At 34.3% G+C, this 13,115-nt stretch overlaps 1 protein-coding gene and 1 long non-coding RNA gene across 3 annotated transcripts in view; one reads left to right on the top strand and one right to left on the bottom strand.

The window, feature by feature from the left end:
• The window catches only part of LOC130896384 (uncharacterized), a 155,663-nt gene that overhangs the window by 127,148 nt on the left and 15,400 nt on the right, over positions 1-13,115 (bottom strand). The gene's annotated exons all lie outside the window — the stretch shown is intronic.
• Positions 1-13,115, top strand: part of LOC130896385 (uncharacterized) — a 67,556-nt gene that overhangs the window by 40,350 nt on the left and 14,091 nt on the right. The window lies entirely within an intron of this gene.

Here is a 13,115-nt window from a genome sequence, read left to right as displayed (position 1 = left end):
AGTTTCTAGAAGAATTTCTTTTAACGTAACAGCAGTCTATATGTCGTTTAATATAGAAAGAGCTACTTTAGAATAAAGCAGGTCTAAGAATGAAGAATCTTAACCCTAAAAAGTACACTCATAGAGCACTTCTCTGTGTGATTTATTTAAAGGATTCTTCTAAGAACTTATGTCAATCCGTCAAACGGATTGACACCGCAGTCTAGTGATATGTTTTGACACTTTGGTACTAGGAATATTAATTATATTTCAAGAAAATATCTTCAGGAAACCTTTGCTTAGGATTCTAATAGAATTTTTCGAGTACACACTACTGATGTTACAAGCAAACTTTTCTTAGAATTAAACTGAAACAAATAATTATCTCCAGAGGCTCATCGCTTAAGTTCAGATGGCTAATTTTGGTGTACATGTCATTGTCAATCTGCCACAAACTAGTACAGGAAACACTTGAAAATATATTCTCGGTTTTTCCAATGTATATGAATGTTAGAAATTATTTTATTTAACCTCGGATCCTTCCAGATGACGTGGATTCACTAGTTATCTCTGGCGACCTAATATTGGAGAAATTGTATACGTTTATGAGTAGTGGTACCATATCTTTCTCGTATTTAAGCGGGAATATATGAACTTAGGAACTATTTATACAGTTTCAGCTCCATTTTCTTCAAAAAACAGCTTAGCAAATAGCTAGAGAACGTCTAATTATCATGAATCTTAGAATCTAACGGTATTAAATATACCAAAGATACCAATAAGAATTGATTTAGAACCGTGAGATGAAACCAGATCCTTCCAAACACATCTATAACTCGTAGCAGTGTTACTTAAGCTTTCTAATGCTCATAACATCTCTTGGAAAGGTTATAACGAAGACTTTGGACTCAAATATCATCCTCTCTCATAATTCTTCAGACTGGTATTAAGTAAGACTCCGTTCTTGGTTTCACATTTTCATCATATCTGCAAACTTCTTCAAATATATCCCTACATCCATTTCCTATAAAATCATCTATCATTTCTCCACTGCCTTCAATTTGTAAAAATCAGAAGGCAGATCTTCTTAAAAGCCTACATGCTTAAAATAATTAATGGTTGTAGCTCAATATTTTTCATTAGAATTCGTATAATGTAACTCATTTGATTTGATCTTTGGTATCTATATGTTCACAAGTCCAATTGTAAAGAAATATCGAAATAGAAATAGAATTTCCAAAAATGATTCGATTTTGGTTCGATTCTAATCTCATCTGTCAACGTTTCTACAAGCAAAGTTTGATCATATAAAAATATATTGCAGCCTTTTGTATTAAATAACCAATGAATCTGTAGAATTCTTAGGGCTGGCTTGTTGTGGATAATTCCGTGAAATGGTTCATATTTTCTCCTTATCTAAAAAATTAAGTTCCTCTTGCTTTGCGCTGAGATCAGTTTCCAAAGAACTCAACTTATCCATCTCCTTAACTGTCTATTATTGAGTCGGATCTGCGATATGCCCTACCCTTCTGGGGTACGTGTGGTGCGATTCATTTTGAGAGAATCTTCAAACTGTTAGATATTTACTCTTTCTTCCTTATTCATCTTTGAATAGTTTTTCTAATATAAGATTCTCCAATTTCAGAAAGATCGTTGCACGGCTATCCACTTAGGAACGCGGAGCACGACCTTTATCTACCTACTCCACGTTCAGAATTAGTTAAAGGCTCAATATTTTACAGTGCTTAAAAATGCACAATCACTTGCCAATTGAAATCAAATCGATATCATCTTTTTCCGCATTCCGCAATAATTTAAGGACATATTTACTGGAAAGTGCCTTCTATTCTGTAAGTGACTTCATAACGTTGATTTGTTGTTGTGATCAATAAAAATAAAAAAAAAACGTATCAATGTAAATGTTGTTATATATTCAGTAGAATATCTAACTAACTTCCATCTCCTCTGGAGATAATTTTCGAAATAAATACGAAAGAAGTATTTTATTCCTACCGTTACCTTAGAAATTATTAATTACCAAACAAAGATGTTTATTTGTATCACAAATGCTTCAAGAGTTTCTTTGTGCTACAATTCCTTCTGCGACAAGTGAAGTTATTATTTATTTACACGATTATCTCTAGAACTTTATTTTTATTTAAAGAGGGAAATTCTAATATTCAGTTTTCCATTAAGATAAAAGGTTGAGTTGAGCATAGCTAGAAAGGTTTATTAATTATGAATAAACTCTTGCTAACAATCCTTCGCAAAATTCCTTAGTACAATTATAATAATTTCATTCTGTCAATATATACCAATAGGCAATTAGGTAAGTGCGAATTTTCAAGCGTGATTTTTACCAAATAACATCAGCTTGTGCAGCACTTCTCAGAAGCATTTTCAATGCTGCTATTTTCTGAACTTTCTGAACTTTTGGTTTCTTTCTATGTTCATAGCTTCCTTACACACTACCAAGCTATAGATTATGAGGCTCTATAACTACTTTTAAAAGCAATATTTCATATTTTCCATTCTTCCCTTATTCTTTTTCCATAGAATCTATGACGATTCCAACGTATATAGCTTCCTTTTGTAAGCTCTTGTCCATTTAATTTTGGTACCCTCAACTTGGGTATTCTTTTTCCCGTGAACAGAAATAATTCAGTTTTTTAGGTTTGATTCCTAGCTCATTCATTTTTTACTCCTTGAATCAGTACTAGATGACTTCTGTCCTCAAGGCCTTACCTTCTTTATGCTTACGAAGACCTCCTTGTGAATTTACTTACCTTCTTGGATATCAGCCATTATGTAAAATCCCACCTTGTCGATTGTCAATGTTATGTGGTTTTTCTGTAGCCTGATGGACCGATCCACAAGCCAATTGGCTAACGATGGGTAAATAATGGATCCACAGCTGTACCCACTTATTCTCTGTCAAGTATTTCTTTCTTTCCCTTTTTTATACCTCTTCATTATATTGCGGTGCATATCGCTGTACAATCCTCAATCGTTCCTATACCAAAGACAAACCTAATATATTCTTTCCTCTACATAAATATTATCTCCAAACAAATCACAAACAATTATACAATCTGATAATTTTTGAATCATAATGGTTATCACTACATCAGGTCTAGCTGACATGTATGGAAGCAAATCGCCCTCTAACTAGTATTTTCATCGTTAGAATTTCTTCAAATATGATTTTAAAATCAACATGCAAGGCAATCAAATGTTAAACGTATGTCTGAATATCTTAATCAAGGCATTTCACCTGCGACAAGTTTGAAAACTGTCAAAATTCATGCTCACCAATATTTATCTTCGTAAATTTCAATTCACCAAGAAAAGCTGGGATTAAAATTTTTTGAACAAATCTGACAAATACATGTCTGCTTTGAAATTGTCAGGTTTTATTTTAAATAAGGATCATTACTTTCCAGAAACTCAAAATAAAATGTGATACAAGTGAATGAAATCTTAATAAACATACACCTTTCGACAATTAGCGTACTTCGGTATGTAACAGCAATTGGTATGTGTATTAATGTGTATTAATGCACTATTTCTTATTTTCTTACTGCATTAATCACAAATTGAAGTGATCGATGCAATCTGTCGCTATCTTTCGCTACAAGATGTTGTAAATGGATAACTCAGTAAATTTCAGTTACGTCTGGTATAATTCTTTTAAGATGGCTTATAAACCCACAATCTGTTGCCACCAAAAGAACGTTTGTGAATGGAATGTTACTTTTCCAACACTGAAAATCATTACTATCGATTCACTTTACTTCTTTTTTCGAAAGTCTGGGAACAAATTACATGACTGACCAACAATAATATCGATTCAATCTTCTTTATGAAATAAATGAGTGAAGTCTATCCTTGACATTCGTTTCTATATTGGTGAAGAATTAAACAAGTTTATGCAAAATTTCAAGTACACCACACGTAGTATTAATTTTCACGTCTCAACAAACGTTGCGGATGGGGCGGTGGCCAGCGCGGCAACGGCGTCTCGATGCGTGGTATTGAATCTGCAATATCAAAGTTACTTCCAGCCAACATTTCAATTCTTCACTATCGAAACCAAATAAATTTCCAAGGACCCTCTTTTTCTGTCACGCCCAGCGCGTGGTGGAGTCTCCCATGGACCCTTGGTGTTCTACCTGTACCACTTTGAGAATCACGGCCCTAGTACTTTCATCATTCATATCATTTTGCTTGAATTCATTTATTTTCGTTGATGTACCATCTCATAAAATGAATCGAATAGTTTATACCTTGCGTTTATTACGCAAAAATTATAAAATCCAAATTTTATTTTCGATGATTAACCCAATTATTCTGAATGTCTCGACTGAAGCAACAGAAATCCTACGAGTGACGAATTCCATATTTAAAAGTATCTCGAAAGTTTTTCGGTTCAAATGAGTTTCAAGGAAAAAAAACTGGTAAAAAGGAAAATGAGATTACATATAACCGACCGATACCTCACTCGTTTTAAACCTACAAGTGTTTTTATCGTCGTTTTTCATCGGCACCGTTCGTTATTGGATCCGACCTGAAGGAAAATATGGCGGTAATACGAGTTAAGAGATGGGTTAGAATGTAATTTGTTTTTTTCTCTTATTAGTCCTTTTTCGAGCGATTCGCTGCTTGTAATACGGTCAGTATAGTCCAGTGGACTTCGAATTAATTATTCACGATTTCTTCCAACACAAAAGTTATTCGAGAATAGCAAATAAATGTGTCATTTTTAAAGAGACGTCATTTTAAATCCACTTGATAACATCATATACTTTCAGTTAGATTCTATGAATTTCATACCAAATTCAACAGATTTGTATAATCAAATTTGCATGAACTTATCTGTGAAAACAAAAATAAAGGGTAGATTTCCGTATTATGCCAGTGATAAGGACTCTAAATAGAGAATATAGAATTTCGAAAGCAGCTGGGAGCGGAGCTACGACAAGGTGATTTTTTGACCTTTATTATGTAAGTATTCTGGACTTATAAACTCGTAAATACAATAATTTATTTTAAAAAATAATTTGAGTACCCAAAAGCCTAAAAATTGTCGAAAAATTGGAGTAATAATCAACATTTAAACATATCAGGCAATTCATAAAATTGCTGACATTAAGTAACCTGCAGTTCTGGGTTCGAATCTAAAATATAAAAAGATTAAACAATTTTTTAGGTTAGGATAGTTTAGATTGTTAGTTTCGGTTAGGTTAGTTTAGGTTAGGATAGTTCAGGTTAGGTAAGTTTAGGTTGGGTAAGTTTAGGTTAGTCTAATTTTGTTGGGTTAGGTTAGATTGGAATAGGTAGGCTTAGGTTAGGTTAGATTCACTCAGGTTGAGTTATATTAAGCTAGATTAAGTTAGGTCAATTTGAGTTAGGCTTGTTCTAGGTGTCGTTTCAAACTCTATGAACTATTTCAAGCAAATTCTCTCCAAATCATATGCCATTTATGCAACTGAAAATTGAAAAACCGAGATCTTGATGCAAAATACGTCGAAAGCTGCCGGGAGAGCTAGAAACTTGTATAAATATTTCTGGAAATAGAAATATCTACACCGAAACCATCAGAGTCGATAAGAAACGAATCGTACACTTGACTTTTCCATAGAATTATAAAGATTCCCATTGGTCTCGATTATCAATTTCAAATCTATTCCCAACACAGAAATATGAACCATTCAGAAACAACCAACCTACGTTGATCTAATGGAACGGTGATTACATGTCCAGTGATTCCGAAAAAATCAGGCTACCATTTGCTTCGAAGTACTTCGTTACTTTGTTGGATTTTTATTGATTTGAAAGACCCATAAAGTCGATTTTTGTTTAGTTTCGAGTTAATATACGTAGATTTGTCGTCTGTTACGTTATTATAGATGTTTTTTGACGCACCACGATTTAATTTTTTCGAGCGATTATGCGGTATCCAACACAAACAAATCTTTTTTACATCCAAATTTTCATGAAATATTGAAAGTATGTAAGTGAAGCTAATGTCTAAGTATGCCCCAATCTTACGGTATGTCACATGACGATCTTGCCATATCAATATCTATGTGAAATTTGGACGACCTTCACAAAATTCATCCTATAGCGAAGGGCGATCATGAGTTAATTCGGAAATTATTCCGAACTGTCCGTGAGAAGGTTTTTAATCAAGTACAACATCCAACATACAACAAGTGCTAGACCATCCAACTTATTCGCCGGATCTTGTACCGTGCGAATTCTATCTCTTTCCTAATGTCAAATCTGCATTTAAAATAACAAGATTTGACTCTGTTGAAGCTGTGGAAAAAATAAGCGGCGTGCGATGTGCATGAACTGACAGAAAAAAACTTCCTGTGTTGTTTCAAATAATGAAATGTGCGTATGGGGATAGTGAAGGGGTATATATTGGTAGTGATCATCATAATCATCAAGCCTCTCAAACCTATGTGGATTATGTCTATCGCTTTTGGCGCTTTAAGTCCTTTCTTTTTGAGGTGGATTACTCCTCGTTTTCTAATTTTTATTTTCTTTATAGTTTGTCGTTTGTTTTGGCTGCTTTTGTTACTATTTTCCATTCTTTTCGGTTCCGGCACTTTGCTCTCCAGTTTCCTATATTGACTTCTCTTATGATCTCCTCTATTTCGTTTCTCCAAGTTTTCCTCGACCCTTTGTTTTGTTTGGTTATGTTTTTGTTTTTTATTAGGTTTCTTCCATAGGCTTGATAGCCCTTTTGTATCCTATCCTTCATACTCTCTCTGGTTATTTGTCCCAACGTTATTCCTAGATAATTGAAGGTCGATTCTGTTTCAAAATTGTATTTGCTAGTTTTCAGTTGGTTCACTCTATGTTCTGGTTTTCCCCCTATTCTCATATATTTTGTTCTATCTGCATTTATTTCCAGTTCATAATTTCTTGCTTCTTATTTTAATTTTTTTATCGATTTTATTAATTCCTTCTGTCCATTCACTATGATCGTTCTTGGTAGTGCGGTGACATTTGTTTTTACTATATGGGTACGGTGGGGTATAAGTTGATTTGTTTTGAGAGTAGTTTTTGATAAAACAAAAAAGAAAAATCATAGCTTCAGGATGTAGAAAGTGGATATGGATAAGTACATATGCTGAGCAGATTTTTGAAACTTTTTATAGCTCATTCATGACATGAGAAACATGTATCACAAGTAATAATTGAATGCTCCGCACGATTATAGTTTAGAACTTTTTTCTTCAGTTTTTGGTGGGTTTCTTTCACAATATCTGTTAGCATGGAATCTGTAAAGAGAAGTTTTCAGTACTCAAGTGGTTCTTTGAGATCTCGAAAAGGACGTTTTACGCCTGGCAAATAAGTAATTATATTTTTAGTTTTTTTTTCCTTTTAAGTTTTTTTATTTTTTAAGCCACATCGTAGAGTTATCCAATCCAATCATTATAGTGTTCCTCAGATACAATTATATCCATATCTTCAGTATCCGAGCAGATATCTCACATGGTCTTTTTCTGCTTCTGATCCGGATTCTATGCTTATGAACAATATTCTGTTACCTTCCGTAACTTCAATAGACACTTATATTCAATAAAAAAACTTTCCTCAGCGTAAATCTCATGAGAATATGGAATAATTGAAATCTAATGGCAAATCTTTATAAACACTGAACATACGGTAGAGTATGAGCTGAACTTCGTAATAAGGACTCAAGGACTCGCGAAGTCTGTGTATTAAAGTTAGCTGGGGTATATGATACCCCATCTTAGCGATACCACATTTCGTAACGAGAAGTGGGAAAACTGATATATCTCCCAGATTTGTCAGATGACCTCCGACACATCACATTTGCTTAAACCATCCTGGTATTATCAAGAATTTTGTGTGACTTCAATATTTCAACAACACGGAAATTCCATATCCATATTGTCCCCTTGATATCAAGATCCATTATCGAATTAATTGGCTGTGCTATTGAGAGATTTGCGTGTTTGATGGCTACAATACTAATATAAACTTGAAGTTTAAAAATCGCAAATTTCGGGGTCGATATTAATAGTTTTCCAGAACATTGGCAAATACCTTAATGCTCGAACCCTCGAACACCTGTTCCCTAATTTAATTTTAAGGTATTATTAGGGATTTGAAAGGAGCAGTAGCGGCACTGGGAAATATTTGGTCGAATATATTATTGGAGGTGTAAAAGGGAGTATGGAGACCGGCAACTATGCTTAGATACTTTCATCTGAGGCAGTCAAGAACATTCCAAGCCCATGTTGCCAGCAGCTGTGCTCGCCCCTTTTTTTTACACTCGACGCTTCGATTTGTTATGTATGTTGGCTAATGGAGTGAAATTACTCCAAGTATCTTTTTTTGATCCGGAAAAGTTCTACAACATATTTTTAATATCAAAACGCATTGCCAATGATCCTCGCACAATATCTACTTGAGCGATAAAAACTTTTTCTGGTATTTCTATAATAATAAGATAAAAACTCTGGATAATTGTTATTACTGTCAACATTATAAAGGGGAATCGTTTCATTGTTGTTTTTCCTTAACTAAAGCCTTGTTAAGTATTGATTATCATGGAATATTTAGAGAGGTTCTAAATACACCTCCAGATATTTATGCAGAAGAATTCGATGGTTACAATTTGGTATCAAGCACTTTAAGATAAAAATATGAAATCACTTACAGTAACTTCATAAACTAGAGAATGCAAATCAAGGTCAATGGTGTCATGAAAGGCTTACAACAACAAGTTCACGGACAATGAACCTTATATCTTTGAGCAACTGACTGTTGACCTTCTGGCGGTCTAACTTATCAAACCTGACACATTGCGAGAAAGGCAATTAATATAAAAGAAGTTTCTTCTGCAGATGGGAAAATTGCTCTGTTTGAATCCATACCAAAAAAAGGAAAAAACTACTACCGTTCGATTGCTTTAGTCCAATCCATTGCCAAGGTCATGGAGCCAATCTTGAGTCTTCCAACATCATCAGCGGCTATCAATACGGCTTTCGTAATAATAGATTAACCGGAGACCTCCTGGCCTATGTCACCAACGTATGGACTGAAGCTGTAGAGAAATATGGGAAATCCAGAGCAATCATATTGGCTTTTGGCAGGGTTTGACATCTTAATAAATTGGGATTGTACGATTTGTCATCCTCGCTGATCGATTGTCTTAGAAGCTTTCTCAAAGATCGATCCATCCAGGTCGATACAGATGGACACACCTCAGAAAGGCTTGAGGTCAACGCTGGTGTTCCCCAAAGATGTATATTGCCACTTTCTTTCTTTATCAAATCTACCGCGCCAATAAACTAGCCTACTACCCAAATTCGTAGACAGCAATAGATAATCACCATCAATACCCATCTTGAAAATATTCTGGAGTGGGATGGAACCGATCTAATCAAGGTTAATGCAGCAAAGATCCTGAGCTGTTTTTACAAAGAAGGCTGGTACTGCAGTTCAGGGTTTGGTCCTGTCTGGACATAAAATTCGCTTGTTGGTTGTTGAAGATGATTAGGTTAGGTCAAGTTACCTACACAAAAACATGGAGTCCGATTTAAGACCAAGAAGCTTCTAGTCTTAGCCCAGATTTGTCCATATTTTGAATATCGTCGCATATTTGGAGCTTGGGTCCCAAGTTTACCTTGAAGATGCTTGGCTCAATACAAAACGAACAGTTCCACTTATTGGCTGTCCAGAGTGGACCAGAAGCTTAAACAGCTTAGACCAAACCACGTCTTTCCTGAACACTACAATCTACAAAATTTTAAGATCCCTTGGCGCCATAGCTCAATTGAAACCTCACTTTTTCTACAACCCTTATACTATTAAGTAACTTATTCGAATTTAGACGCGTTCGTAGTTAGCACATCCCCTAAGTTTCATAAATCTTCGGTACTTAGTTTTGTCATGTCAATTCCATGTTTCAACTATTGAAAAAAATTAATCGAGACTGGAAATGCCCTCATAAGTTATTTTTTTCCACTCTGTAAAAGAAAATCTCAATTGAACTTAATTGTTGTGCCCTTAAAAAATTGAATGCATTTTTCCAATTATAATTTTATTATACTACGGCGGTTAGCTCTAATTTATGGAATTATTCCGAAATTTTTATACCCAACATAAATTTTAAGGACTCGTTTGTTTGTTTCCTTTTTACGTACATCTGTGACAAAGAGGTGGTAAACGTGTATCCATTTTTCTCCAATCCTACCGAAAATACAAAAAAATATACCATTTTTAATCCCCATTTCTCTTACCGCGTTCGCCCGTTTAAATTTAGCTAAAATATATATTAGAAGTTATTTCTTTTCCCTCTAGATTTCCGCTTACAAATTATACCTATTAGTTTTCCTAATTTTGTCTTTATAAAACCTTACAGAGAATAGAAACGAGTGGGAAACGTTTTATTCTTGATGTTTCAATTTATTAGACAATCGGTTTTGGATACTGTAAATAGAATGAAATGAGTCGACTGTGAAGTTACGAGAAAATCGAAATAAGAAGGAGGATGAGGAAGATCGAATGGAAAAACTGATCAACGTATCATTCAAGTCAATGGATAATCACTGACACGGAAATTAAGAAAAGGTTCATAATTAAGTTGCAAATTCTTGAACCGTTGTTAATTTTTTTATGAAAAAAAAAGCATAAGAGGGTAAACCTCATAAGACCTTAGTAGTTCAAGTAGTGGGTATTGATCTTGAACTTCTGTATGTTGTAGTATTCGGGACGTCATTTGATAGCTGATTCACAGGTTTGCACTTTTACAGCTTTAGAACATTGAGTGCAGTTGGAACTTTGCTTTGGGTGAGATATGGATTGAAAACAAATTTGTCATTACTACCAAGGTCCTAAAATTTGGCACCTATAGATTATTCCAGGTGGAGCTACGTGAAGTCACTGGTAATTCAGCATCCTATAATTCAACATTGTTTTCTTTGAAGATTATATTTGGCTATAGAGCTCATTTATTGCTTGGTAGTGATCAAAACCACTGCTTATTCAGTGTAACCAATCCACAACAGACTCTATAGACAACTCTTAGTGTGGTTAGACCTCATTTCTTCACCATTGGAACCAGAATCAACGATTTTTAATTTGAAAATATCACCAAGGTCGTGAAATAACATACCTCTTGATGATTTAGGTATATGTGGAGCCACGTAAGGGCACTGGTTTATTCTACTAATTCTGCGTCCTATAGACCAATGTTGTTTTGTTTGAAGATTATATTTGGTTGGTTATAGAGCTCATTTATTGCTTAATAGATTTGTTGGTAATCGAAACCGCGGCTTATTCAGTGTAGCCAATCCACAACAGACTCTATAGACAACTCTTAGTGTGGTTAGACCTCATTTCTTCACCATTGGAACCAGAATCAACGATTTTTAATTTGAAAATATCACCAAGGTCGTGAAATAACATACCTCTTGATGATTTAGGTATATGTGGAGCCACGTAAGGGCACTGGTTTATTCTACTAATTCTGCGTCCTATAGACCAATGTTGTTTTGTTTGAAGATTATATTTGGTTGGTTATAGAGCTCATTTATTGCTTAATAGATTTGTTGGTAATCGAAACCGCGGCTTATTCAGTGTAGCCAATCCACAACAGACTCTATAGACAACTCTTAGTGTGGTTAGACCTCATTTCTTCACCATTGGAACCAGAATCAACGATTTTTAATTTGAAAATATCACCAAGGTCGTAAAATTCCAGACCTTTTGATTATTTAGGTGGAGCCACTTGAAGGCACTGATTGATCTTTATAAATCAGTGCCATAACCAAAATATTGTCTTCCTGTGAGATTGTATAGGGCTACGAGGCTCATTTAGCTATGAGCTAAATGACTTTATTGTCGTACAATTTGACACTCCAGATCATTTTTGGTTCAAACTGATAAATGAACGCCAGGAAGAACAACGTTTGAAAAAGTGGTCCAAAATGAGATGTATTGATGCCATTTATTGAGCTGACAAATTTTTCCGATTGGAATTTTGTTAACTTTCAAATAAAATTAGGCTTGCATAGTATATTCTGGATATTTAGCTACCTACTATTGGTAAAAAAAAGATAAATTACAATGATATTTTTTAGTCAACTGTAAATGGTATTTTAAATTTTTTCACTAGAAGCGATATTTGCTTTGTTATATTCCAATCGATTAGTTCGCTGGGAAAACAGATCTGAAAACTCGAATTGCGAATTTATCACGTTTGATATCCTTTCAACTACTGTAGAGTGGATAACGACGTTATCCAAATAGGCTGAGAATATATGTAACACGGAGTGACATTTTCCAGTGAAATCCCATAAAACAAATATCACATGATCCATTTTTTGCTTATATGACTTAAATAAATCTAAATATACTTATAACTGTTCTTGAGACAGCAGTAATTCCATTCAAGGTTGTATAGGACAAAAGTTTATATTAGAAAAAGTGAGGAGTTTTTCGTGCATTTACATGAGATAATAGTTCACCCTAAAGGGATGGAGTATATCATTCGCTACACGTACTCTTGGAAAACATTAGATTTCATGTCGACAAGACCGTCTCTAGAAATCTTCTGTTTACCGATTCAAATGACATTGATATTGAAAACCTCCTTTATGCCATTTACGGTCTATTAGTTATTAGCATAACATAGAAAGTTCATAGATTGAAAAAACTTTGATTATTTTCCTAGAACCTTCCAAAACTACTCATGCTGGGCTAATATCCTACTGACTGCGCCAGTTAGATGATCACATAAATCATTTTAAAACTTCTATCAATAAACAACTATCAAACTCCACTCTTTTCATATGCTTCACATCAGATTACCTTATATATATATATATATATATATATACGAGGCACATCCAGAAAGTAAGTTTCCCTATGTTTATCTGTGAATGTAATTAGCCATCTTGTTGGAGCATGGGTATATATCTACGGCATATCAATCATAAACTAACCGTGCTAGTAGCGTATTAGCAGTAGTTTGAGATGATCGATTTATTCCTTCTCCTGCCTTCTTCAGTAAGTTCTTGCATATATAACATCACGCTAATTTTCATGAATCTTCAAGTCGATGATATATATATATTTGGAAGAAA

This window comes from Diorhabda carinulata, chromosome 7 (genome assembly GCF_026250575.1).
Source record: "Diorhabda carinulata isolate Delta chromosome 7, icDioCari1.1, whole genome shotgun sequence".
Classification (NCBI taxonomy): domain Eukaryota; kingdom Metazoa; phylum Arthropoda; class Insecta; order Coleoptera; family Chrysomelidae; genus Diorhabda; species Diorhabda carinulata.
Note: the sequence above shows the minus strand (reverse complement) of the source record. Positions and strands in the feature narration are given on the sequence as shown.